Consider the following 12084-nt stretch of genomic DNA (forward strand, 5'->3'; position numbering starts at 1 on the left):
TGTTGAATTTAAAAATAGAAATAATAGCTATAAAGAAATCATTAGAAAAAAATAGTTAAGAATGGCTGAGAAAAGTTTATTGGAAAATCTAAAGGAATGATATTTGCCTGACTTTGTCAATGTTTTCCTTGGCATTGACAAACCCCAGACAAAAATTTTGTCAGAAGGAGGGAGGTACGTAAGACATCATGGTCTTCTGACCTTCACTGCTTACATATTCCGCCCTCACAATCATATTCCACAAATCAAGATGCTTCATTCGAACCCAAATTCGATAAGATAAAGTCAATGTTGTACAAATTCATGTAAACGATATGCAAATAACAAGTGCACACTGGGGTTGAAATACTCGAGGCTGGCGTACACACATACATTCCAGACGCAATGGTCTCAGGAGCTTTTAGTTTGACAGAGGCTGACTGCACACTGGGAGGCCGGTCCCTTCAGAGGACGAGTCAACCTCGGCCGCCCGTGGCACAGCCAGCATGTGCCCGAGTGAAAGGGGTTCCGACCCCGTGTTCGGCATAAAAGCAAATTCCGCTATATTGTGTGGGAGTGTCCAACCCACATATTCTTTACACATTGCACGCCGTTTCAGAGATTTTCACAGGGAGACAGCAAACGCCAAAGTCGATGCTACAGATTTCCGGATTCGTCGCCTTAAACGAAACGTCATTCTCCCGTTTCAGAGGAGCAATCCTGATTGGCAGACGATATTTCTGACGCCTTGAGCTGAAGGAGTAATGGAAGAGACTGAAAGATATACCCTTTCACGTCTGGCGTGGAGAGGCGCTCTTCCGCTGTCGTTCTTGGAGCGAGGAACAAGTCTCTCCTCAGTACTTCACTGGGAGAGCACCTCTGTCGAGAGCGAATCAAAGTGCGACTCTATATTGAGTCCACGCCAAAAATTAGACTAGGGGCGAATAGAAATCCTTGACTTCATCAAGGCGTAGGGAGAGTTTGATTGGCGAAGGTCAATTCAGATAGAACGAGAGTTACCTTATTTGTCAGCAGCGAGCGGCGCAGACAGCAGTCATCGCAGCTTACGGTATTGTGCGCTACTAGAGCTATTGCGAGCCCCATATTTCCTCCACAACAGTACACTTCACTGCATTTCACATGCGACAGCCTCGACCGTACCTAGCAACATTCTAAAGAATAATTATTCAAGTCGAGTAGGCGTGCCTCTCAGCCATTCTGCCAAGTTAACTACCATCTTAAACTTTGTGAAGAAATTTCATTAGCGAATCTTATCCTTGAGAACCAGGATATAACTTGTTCAATTCATACCTAAAAGTGTCATTGTGATTTCTCAGAATTTTTGCAAAATAAATAATAACTTTCGTTAGTTCCATGTTTTTCTTACACTAACTAGCACTACTCCAGTACCCAAGTATCCTACTACTTACGTAAGAAAATTTGTGAATTTTTGTGTCATTTCCTTAGAGCAGACGACTCCAGAAGACATTTATTGCTGAAAGTTTTTCAGGCATTTCTCTTTAGAACGTTATGAGCGTCTGTCTGACTTCTGTAATAGAGTGGGGGTGGAAATTGCATCTTGCAGGAGCCACAGGGTAAAGGGTACGTCTCAGATTAATACGTTGCGCAGAATAACAGAATAGCAGGTCAACTCCACCACCACAGAATACGACCAAAAAATTTCATCGCGATTAAATATTATGGTCTTCAAGCACACTTTCCTATAAGTGACAACCGTGACAACCGTCACCTCATTGATTCTTTCCTGGGAGACCATTAGCCTTTATCCGACGCACCACAGTCCACTTACTTTACCCCTCGCCACCTGATAGTGACGATACAATACAGAAATTGCATAACGATTGAAAATTATGCTCTTTAAGCATACTTTCGTATATGTTGTTACTGCACCAGCCGCCACCTCTTTAACCGCCAATGGGAGACCAGTAGCCTGTATCCGACAAACAACAGCACACCTACTTGTACCTTCACACTCTGATATTGACGATACGAGAATAAAATTGCACCGCGATTGACAATTATGGTCTCCTTGCAACATTTCCTATAAGTGACAACCACGCAACCGTCACCTCATTGAATCTTTCCTGCTAGACGAGTATCTTGTACCCGTCGCACCACAACCCCCTTTCTTTACCCTTTGCACCCTATATTGACGATAGGACTCACAAACGGGAATGCGAAAGAGTATTATTGTCTCCAAGCAAACTTTCCCTTAAATGCCAACCGCACCTACTGTCACCTTCTTGAATCTCTCCTGGGAGACCAGCAGCTTCTATCCGACGAACCATAGTCCACTTACTTTACCCCTCGCACCCTGCTATTGACCATACGACACAGAAATTGCAACGCGATCGAAAATTACTGTCTCCAATCAAACTTTCCGACTAGTGACACCCGCGCCTACCGTCACCTCATTGAATCTAGCCTGGGAGACCATTAGCTTGTATTCGACGCACCACAACCCACTTACTTTACCCCTTGCACACTTTACTGACGATGAGATACAGAAGCCGCTTGGAACCATTCCCAGGAGTCAAGTAATTTGTATCCGACTTTACACATCCAATTTACTTTATTCCTCACACCCCCATATTGACAAATCAATACAGAAATTGCACCGCAATAAAAATTTGCAGGCTGAAAGGAACTTCACTGTATGAGAACAGTGTGACCACGGTCACGACAATGAATCTCTACTTTGAGTCCAGTACCTTGTATCCGACACACCGCAGCCCATCTAATTTATCCCTTGAACTCTCATACTGACGATGGGAAACAGAAGGTGCATCGTGTATGAATATTATATTCTCAAAGAAACTTTTCTGTAAAGGACCACTGCGGCTACGGTCACCGCATTGAATCTCTGCTGAAAGTCCAGCAGCTACTATCCGATATTTTACGAGTACAACACACTTATTTTTTCCTTTGCACCATGATATTGATGATGCAATACCAAAATTGCATTGTAATTGAAACCTACATGTTCCCCGCAAATTTTTCTTATAATTGACTACCTTGACTACATTATCCGCATTGAATATATTGTAGGAGTCCAGTAGCTTGTTTCTGACGCACCACGTCCCACTTGCTTTATTCCTCGCACACTCATATTTACGATGCGGCAGAGAATTCGGAACGCCGTTTGAAATTACGGAGTCCAAACAAATTTTTCTATGAGAGACTACCACGGCTACGGTCACCACATTGAATCTGTCCTGGGAGACCTGTAGCTTGTATCTGATGCACCACAGCACTTTTACTTTATCCCTCGCACCGTCGTACTGACGCTGCAACACTGGAATTGTAAGTTACAGGCTAAAAGCAGACTTGTCTATAAGGGAGCAGCGAGGCTATGGTCACCGCATTGAATCTCTTAAGGGAGTGCAGTATCTTGAAACCGACGCACCACAGACCATTTATTCTATCCTCTGCACCCTCACGTTGATGATGGGTCAAGAAATTGGATCGCGACTGAAAATTACAGGCTCAAAGCAAACTTTTCTATAAGTGGCAACCGCGCCTACTGTCACCTCATTGAATTTCTCCTGGGAGACCAGTAGCTTGAAATCGACACACCAGAGACCATTTATTGTATCCTTCGCACCCTCATATTGATGATGGATAACAGAAATTGGTTCCTGATTGAAAATTTTTTTTCTATAAGTGACTACCGTGGCTACGGTCATCACACTGAAACTCTCCTGGGTGTCCAATTGCTTCTATCCGACGCACCACAGCCCATATACTTTATCCCTCGTACCCTCATATTGACGACACGACAAAGACATTGCATCAAAAACTGAGATTTACAGATTCCAAGCAAACGTTTTTATGAGGAACTACCGCAGCTACAGTTACAGCATTGAATCTTTCCTCAGACTCCTGTAGTTTGTACCTGATGCACCACAACCCAATTACTTCATCAATCGCATGCTCATATTGACGATGTGACACAGAAATTGTATCGCGATTTAAAATTACATGCTCGAAGAGTAGTAGTATATGGGTACGTATGGGACAGACAAATAATAATGGTCCTCACCAACCATAAAAAATATACTCCAAAAATAATGGTTCAAGTAACCTTAAACATCCAAACAACCATTAAGTGGCCCCTACCAACCATAAAAAGTACACCATAAAAATAATGGTTAAATAATGGCACCCAGTGACCATTAACCATCATCATACTACCATTAAGGTACCAATCAACCATAAATGACATCGAAAATTACAGGTACTAACTTAAGGTACTAAAGAACCATTAATTTCAAAATAAAAACAACTGAGAAATGGTACTAAAGAACCATAACTTGTGGAACGATTTAAAGGTTTGGAACAACCACTAATTTAAAAAATATATATATCAAAATGTAAGATAAATCCCTCTTTAAGGTATTAAAGAACCATTAATTATACAGCCATTAAAAAAGGTAACAAAGAACCATAAATTTTTCGAAAAAATAAAAATGAAATTTCAAGAAATTCTATATAATGGTTCAAAAGACCATTAAAATTTGAAACACTATTGAAGTCACGTATGAAAGTACTAAAGAACCATAAATATTTCTCCAACACCTTATTCATTTAAAGGTTACCCCAACCACAACTTTTCATCAAATTCCCTTTATTGTTTAAAGGTTACACCAAACCATAAATTTTTATCCAACACCTTATTCATTTAAAGGTTACACCAACCATAACTATAAACTATAGGGTCAGTTTATAAGAATATAAATTAGTAAATAAAGACACAATGAATAACAGTCAAAATGGCAAGCGTCGTAATGACAAACGTATTAAGTCTTCAGTGGTGATGTATAACAGTAATGACAAACGTATTAAGTCTTCAGTGGTGATGTATAACAGTAATGATGTAAGATCCTGTGTAGAATACATTAAGAACTTCCTGAAAATAAAACTAGAGACTAGTTGGATTCCGATGGTAGGCTCAAAAGAGGAATATGTCGGAATAATTAAAAGGAATTTTGGTATTGAACTTGACATTAACAGGATTAAATTCAATCTTGCAAGACACACCGTCGCCAAGTGTTGTTTGAATCATAAGTTGCATGAACTTGGTCAGTTGATGAATGTGGAATACACAGAGATCATCAATGATCCACAAAGGTGGTATGATCTATTACTAGATGATAAGATTGAGATAGCTAATGTCGTCATCATCAGTGAAGAACTTCTTTTGGTTAGTTACGAAAAAATGAAAGAGAAAACAAAGAACACAAAAAAGATGAGGAAATAAAAAATGAATGGTAACCACTCTGTCGTACAATGCTGAGGTTCTGGGTACATTTATTTTGTACGCGGTCAGAAAGTACGATACAGAATGCCACCCAACGGCGGTCAAGGTTGTGTTAGAGATACGCGATTTCCGCAATCTGCAGTGAAGGTCAGTTTGGCGCGTGTGACGTGACGTAATCTCACTGCGTCAGCGTTTGAGTCACTCAGTAGCCAACAGATGGAGTTACTTATGTTGTGTGTGAGTGTATGTGTGTGTGTGCTACTAGTACTCTATCAGAGTGGAATAGCTTCGCCGGCGCGGTAGCTCAGCGCGTTCGGTCAGGGGTCTGGCCAGCCTCTGTAATAAATAAACTGAGTACACTATTCGTCGTGGAATTTTGAGTGACGTCATGAGACGTCCGCACAGATCCGCTCTCCCTCATCAGCCAAAGATGCATGGGACGAGACATGGAAACAAAGAGGAAAAACCCTGTGGGGCAGAAGATGGACGACGACAACGACAATGATGACAGAAAGAGAAGACCCCACAGGGGTCCTTGGCGCCAAGGTTTTGCTCTTTTCGAAATTTTTTTCAATTTAAATAATAAAGTAAATAAATAATTATGAACAATCAACAAGTACCTCCTTGTAGCATGACGAGGATAATGACAGGCGGCGACAAACCAGCAGTACTTCCTTTTGATTTAAATAAGGTGCCTGAAGGTGTAAAAGGTATCGTTTTTGACTATCTAAGAAGGCTTCTGTACCTACAGCTGACAGTTATAGAATTAGTGGAAGACAATCGTGACCTCTGCAAAATAGGTGAAAGCATATCACAACTCGAACAAGAATTTGAAAAGCTGATAGCTGGACTCATTGAAAAACCTTAGTATCTATTCAAATATTGTATTTTTAATGGCACATTGAACCATTAAAAGTAAAAATCTATACAATCTTTCACAATACAACGTTATCTTTATTTAACCAAGTATTATGCAAGCTATCAAATCCTAACCATTTGACATAAACTTTATCTCCTTTCCTTTTCAAAATCTTTTCAACGAGATACATATCTGGATAATCAGTTTTCTGAATCTCATATTCGTAAAAGCTTCCTTTAATTTCTTCGCCATCTAATGCCTTCAATTTGTATGTAATCGGATCTGAATATATTACATCATCAATTATAAATAACTCTGTCGACCAGTTGGCTGTATACCCTTTCTCAAACAAACCTTTCAGTTTACTGATTCTTACTTTGTCACCCACTTTATATTTCGGCTTTACAACAGTGTATTCCACATCCTTAAGCAACTGTTTTTTGTAGGCTTTATTAACATCCTTGGGTTTCCTTTTTATGGTTCTGTGTGTTGTATTATTGTAATCATTAATTAACTTTGGTACTAACTCAACCCACTTATAATTTCCTTGAAGATCGAATTGTTTCCACATCTTTTCTTTCAAAGTTCTGTTAAATCTCTCTACTACAGCAGCTTTCATTTCTGTAAAAGTGGAATAATGATTGATAACACGCCTTTTCATCAACTCTTTAAAGTCTTTATTGTAAAATTCTTTGCCATTATCTGTTTGTAAGTTTTGTGGCTTCCTCAGTTTTAAAATTAATTTGAAGGCCTCAGTAACATTCTTACCCGATTTGTCTTTAACAGGAACTGCCCAACCAAACTTTGAAAACACATCAATAACTGTTAATAGATACTTGTATCCTTTATTGGTTTTAGATATTCCTTTAAGCTTTCCAGAATCCATTTCAACCAAGTCAGCTTGCCACAAATCATCTATACCTTTAGTTACAACCCTTCTTCTCGGAAAATTTTTTCTCACAGAGGTGTGAAGTTCGTTTACAATACCTTCACGAACAGATGGTTGTTCCTTAGGAACGTTACCTCCTACATTTTCTACATCTTTTTTTTTACAAATCTACTTTTCCTGCTTTTACACTCACCACAAATTCCTTCGATCCTGTGACGACCGTTTTTAGTCACCACTCTGTGTGGATGAAGTGTGTTAGTAAACCTTTTACACTTTAAACACCAAATATGATAGTCATTCATTTATTATTTAAAAAATCATATTTTAAATAATTTAAAATGTTTCTTATCGGTACACACTTTTTAAAGATCCAAACGATCTTTAAAAAATAATATTAACACCACTCAAATTAACTCTCAATATCCTCGACAACTGGTATCAGTTCACCATAAATTAGAAATTTCACGTTAACAGGTACGGTTTTAACACTATCTTTTAGTCTTACAGTGAGATAATTTCCTTCATTTATTGTTATTGAATGGTTTCCACTACCAATTAGATGTATTTTGTCATATAAACTTACTGCCATATCAAAGTCCTTAGTTGACAGACGTCCATTAACGTTTTCACCAATTGCAACGACTCTTCTTAACTGAAAGGTGTATTCAAAGGTGTGCATTTTTTGTTCGTCACCTGTCACAAATGTGAATTCAACTGTTTGTTTATCACATAATCTACTCTCAGACCCCTCAATATACGGCTTCAAATCAGCCTTAGTAAAATAATCTGAAAGAACTTTCTCAATCTCTTTCTTGCTGTAATAATTACTGAACTGTGTTAAAAGACCCGTGTATTGTGCACTACTCTCTACAAGATTTGTTTGCAGAAACCTCTTGTTAACAACATCCATATCATCAACAGGGTCATCGACATTGACTAATCTTCTATCTAGAAAATTAATATAGCGCTTTGATTTCTTCAACACATCTGTGAAATATTTTTGAAATTTCATAAAGCTCTTTTCGACATTTTTTATCTTATCTAACTCTTCTTTCGTCATTTGAAACGTTACATCAGTTGCTACAGCTAGTTTATTCCCAAAAACGTCCATTTATTACATTCAAAATTTCGTTAAAATTCCACCCATCTGTAAATAGCTTCAGTAGCAGTATACACAGGTGACCACAAATATACTCGTCATAATACTGTATTCTTTCTGTGTTGTAGAATATGTTCTTTGAACCGAGGTAGCGAACCAGTTCGTTAGGTACATTTCCTCCAAATGAATCAAAAACAAATTTTTCGTTGCTTTTTTTGAAGTAACAGATCCAGTGTGAACCGATATGCTTAGACGAATCTAAATTAACAATTCCTGATTCATACTTTAATGGTTTATTAGGTAACTCATCAATCATGTAAACACCTCTGAAAGATTCAATTTTCAAATCTTTTGCTAATTTAACTATGTCAAAGTTGCTTAAAGCATGAGGGTAGTCTGCGATTATTTTTTTGAACTTTTTTTTTTTCATTCCAGATCCCTTCTTTTCCATTGCTAGATTGTGTCTCTTCTGTTCAGCCAATTCTGCATCCTCCTTCTGTTTTTTATGAACGGCACTTGTAATGGCCGCAGCACCACCTGCTAAAGAACCGATCGCCCCCAACGCAGCAAGTATCAACGGTAGGAACCCACCTTCGTGTTCACTCAACCCAGACCCCTTTTTCTTATTGAGCAGGTGATGATACATTTTTTTCAAAACGGGTATAGCAATTGTCAAAAGTAGACTTCCGCCTTTAGCAATCTTTGTTGATTTTTGCTTCTTCTGAGTTTCTGTGAGATAAGCATCTAGAAAATCATGGTTTTTCAGATCGTCATTTGACAGTTTTATTTTAATAGACTTTGCTCTCGGAATCCCACTGGAGGGAACACTGTAATCAATACTAAATCCTTTCATTTATTAATTCAAAAATTTTAATGCAATTGCTGCATTAAAATTACACTTCTTCACAATGCCCAGCCATTATCATCTAAGCCTAGCCCCAGTTTTCTTTTCCCAAACATTATTCCAGCAACTGCTGTTGAAGCTAATCTCTCTCCAAGTGAAGCATCTTTACTGAACATCCTTTCCTTTGCAGCTTTTTGTAGTTCTATGTCAGCTACGTGTCTATTCTCCAAATCCTTATGATCCCTGTAAGCAATGTCATGTTGTTTACATGCTTCGTCTAAAGGATTGATTCCTGCATCTCCTCTAGCTAATCTTTCTTCTAATTTGGTGCCAGGGCCGCAGTAGTTGTATCCAGGAAGGTGCAATTCAACCGGGAGATTATTAATTAGCGTGTTTACTAAACCTTTCCCACCTCTTTCTGACTTCCAGAAGGTGTGAGGGAGGTTGTTTAGAAATCTAATTAGGTAAGGTATCCCTTTTGGATTATCGATAACAAAGTCATTAAACTTATTACTGAGCATTTTAGTTATTGCAACTTTTTCATTGTGGTAGTTGGTGTTCCCAGCATTTTCTTCCCCATGGATAACCATAAGTCTATCAATTAGGTCCCGGACATCATCCATCCAGATGTATTCAATTGGTCTGTCACTGTATTTCTAACAAAACCCATTCCAGTCTGAGAGTTACCACGTTTCTTCTTTATTGAGTTGTATATTGGTTTAATTAATTTGTTGTATTTTTCACTAATGCTTGATTTTGGTCCTTTCGTGGGATCGTTGTTCTGATATATAGCATTTGTTAATTTTAATATATCTGCATAATTGTCATGGTCATCAAGTGGTATTGTATCTCCTACATCTTTCTGTGTTAGAAGATTCATTAACCCTTCAGTAGCTTTAATTCGTTTATCCTTGATTATAATGTCGTCATTCTGAAAATTAACTTCTGAATCATCAATATAATGCTTACCATTATCAAATCTTAAACCAAACACCTTATCATGCAGGCCGCCTAAATACTACACTACAGGGCCTAAATATGTTGTTTTATAATTGGTTATAGCAGCCTTTGGTGTACTAGTTGATAATTCACCCTTCCTAATCATCTTTTCTCTTTCTTTCGCTTCAATATCTGCTAAGGTTGATTCTAATCTTTGTTTTGTATTTGGAGAGATATCACTGTCATCTTTGTCTTTAAATATACTCTTTTCAAATGATGTTTCGTCAGGTGTTGAGGGAATAGGAAACATATCTTCGAAATCTGTTTTTTTATATGGAACCAGCTGCTTTTCTACTTCTCTGTTTAGTTCTATTGCTTTTATTACATTATCATCTAAACCCTCCAATTCTCCCTTAACCTCTTTAATTGCATCGATAACAGGCTGGTCTTCTTTTTTATACTTTTCATACTCTGTTATTGGTTGCTTCTTCCACGATTTAAAACCTTCCCTGAGTTCTTCAAACTTTTTTCTGTTCTTCCGTGCATTCTTTATAGCATCAGGATTATATTTTGCAAACATCTTTATTATATGTGATTTTTTATAGTAAATGTAGGCATTAGATGTTAAGCGTTGGACGTTAAGCGTTGGACGTTAAGCGTTAGACGGTAGGCATTAGACGGTAGGCGTTAGACGGTAGGCGTTAGACGTTGGGCGTTAAGCGTTGGGCGTTAAGCGTTGGACGGTAGGCGTTGGGCGTTAAGCGTTGGGCGTTAAGCGTCAGACGTTAAGCGTTCATCAGTTTAAGAATGTTTTGATCTTATTTCTGTATTTACCATCACTAGATTTACGTGTTAAGTCTAGTGTTATGAAACCAAAATCGTCTTCATTCCAACAATTACTACACATGGTTTTGAATTCTTCGTATCTCATATCACCGCCAACAAATTCGTTAAATATATGATTTAGATTTCTGTTGTCTTGTCTAAACACATTCAGGAAGTTCAGATTATCACGAACCAGTTGTTTCGGTATCTTGGTGTATGTTTGTGCTAAGTAAAAACAGTCTACTCCTTTGTGCCTTCCTCTGGTGAAATATTCCCTAACTATATCTTGGTTCTCCAAAATAAAATCATCAAATATCACAACAGAATTTTCCGTACATTCATCTAAAGGTATGATATCTTCATTGTTGTCAATGAATGAGGCTATTTTTATATTTGTTTTTTCTTCTAGTTTGTCACACATTTTCATTAGTTCTTGATACTTTGATTGATCTAGACTTTTTGAATATATGTATACATGATTTACTTTGTCCCAGTTCAACCACCCTGGTGCAAGAAGGTAATTGTCGATCATTAGTGTTGTTTTACCACATCCGCTTGGACCGATAACTCCACAACGTATCGAATTAGGTAAAAGCTTCCCATGCTTCAATTTTCTTTTCCTTTCTGGTATTCTAACTTTAGGTTCCCAGTCTGTCTTCATTTTTCCTTTCTTTATTCTCTATTTAATAAATGACCAGATTACTTAAGTTGAGTGGTAGGTCCTCTGTACTAGAAAAGAGATTGACAGTTCCGATTAGAGACCACTTTAAAGGTGTGGCCTTAAAAGGATTTTACACGACGTTCTTGACTCCAAATGTAACCACAAAGAATAATAAGCTGTACTATGAGAAAGATGGTGTGGTTAATACGTTAAATATTCCGTCTGGACAGTACAGTATACAAAGTTTAGAAAAATACATTCATACCAAAAATACTGAAATAAGTATTAAAGCAGACAGGGTTTTAAACAGAGTTGTTATAGAAAGTGAAGTGAAGCTATTTATGGGCAGAGAAGAAAGCATAGGAAGTGTGCTGGGGTTTAATAAACAAGTCATTGAACCAAATACAAAGACTATTGCTACTGGTATTCCTAAAATTATACCTTTCGAAACGATTAATGTTCATTTCAACTTGGCAGATGGTATGTTAGTTAAGGGTGGTGGACACTACCACAGAGAAACTAATATTATAGCTTCTTTTAAAATCGGTGTTGAGTTTGGTGGCCCTATTATTTATGAACTACAGAACCACTCGTTTGTTCCCCTTCACGATAAAATTCAGGACTTGCTAGTAACTGTAACTGATGAAGACAATAATTTGATTGATTTTGGAGGAGCCAATGTCACGGTAATTTTAGAAATGCAATAAA

The sequence above is a fragment of the Schistocerca serialis genome, chromosome 7 (genome assembly GCF_023864345.2).
Source record: "Schistocerca serialis cubense isolate TAMUIC-IGC-003099 chromosome 7, iqSchSeri2.2, whole genome shotgun sequence".
In the NCBI taxonomy this organism is placed as follows: Eukaryota; Metazoa; Arthropoda; class Insecta; order Orthoptera; family Acrididae; genus Schistocerca; species Schistocerca serialis.